The 969-nt window shown below is 30.8% G+C and overlaps 1 long non-coding RNA gene across 1 annotated transcript; it reads left to right on the top strand.

The window, feature by feature from the left end:
- Nucleotides 1-80: 80 nt before the first annotated feature.
- On the top strand, nucleotides 81-357 carry LOC113475528. Its single transcript, XR_003397273.1, has 2 exons — nucleotides 81-194; nucleotides 256-357. It is a non-coding gene; the product is annotated as an uncharacterized LOC113475528 (long non-coding RNA).
- Nucleotides 358-969: the final 612 nt, after the last annotated feature.

Below are 969 nucleotides of genomic sequence, written 5' to 3' on the forward strand. Positions count from 1 at the left end.
GGTCGGCTTACTTCCTTGCTTCCTATACGTCCTTTATTGTAGTTGCATTGACTTTAAGTTTAGTATGCACGTTTACAGCCAGCTTTATATATTCGCTTTAAGTTTATCGTTTCACCAATTATTCTTTCCTATTCCAGATGTTTAAGTTATTAAATCCTAAATGATGGTATCATATTAATAGCCGCAAACAGTTTGTAGGTACTTTGTTGTTCCTTTAACGTTGCGTTGTTTAATCGTTCTTATTTTGTTATACAGAAAACCATCCGTTAATAAACAAATCAAAAGGGATGCGTTGTCTAATGCGGCAACAATAAAAGAAAATTAACTGTCATAGAAGCTTGGCGGTTATAAATATTTTTAAATTAAAAAAAAAACTCTTTATGCATGATTACTACTAATATTTTTAAATTAAAAAAAAAACTCTTTATGCATGATTTGCGACACAAAGCGTAAATAATACAGGGATTGACCGGTCATCGTATCCAAAAATTAATACCCGCACCAGCCAATACCAAGAAAGTTCAAATGCGGACTTGAACCTCAAAAGTAAAAAAATAGCAACGTTCTACGCTTTTAGTAAGGCTTTACGGATATTAATTCCCCTCTTTACGCAGTTAAATCGCTCTCGTTACAAGATTTTGATTTTGTTTTCGTAAAACAAAATTCGAAAAATCTTTTTCAAAACAAAATTATGAAAAACTTTCCAGAAACAACATTTTGTTTCGGAAACAAAATTTCATTTCTAAAAACGCTTTGGATATTAATTCCCCTCTTTACGCAGTTAAATCGCTCTCGTTACAAGATTTTGATTTTGTTTTCGCAAAACAAAATTCCAAAAACCTTTTTCAAAACAAAATTATAAAAATTTTCCAGAAACAACATTTTGTTTCGGAAACAAAATTTCATTTCTAAAAACGCTTTGAAAACAAAATTTCGTTTCGATAAACGTAATGCTCGGTCGTGTATATA

This window comes from Ciona intestinalis, unplaced genomic scaffold, assembly GCF_000224145.3.
Source record: "Ciona intestinalis unplaced genomic scaffold, KH HT000792.1, whole genome shotgun sequence".
In the NCBI taxonomy this organism is placed as follows: Eukaryota; Metazoa; Chordata; class Ascidiacea; order Phlebobranchia; family Cionidae; genus Ciona; species Ciona intestinalis.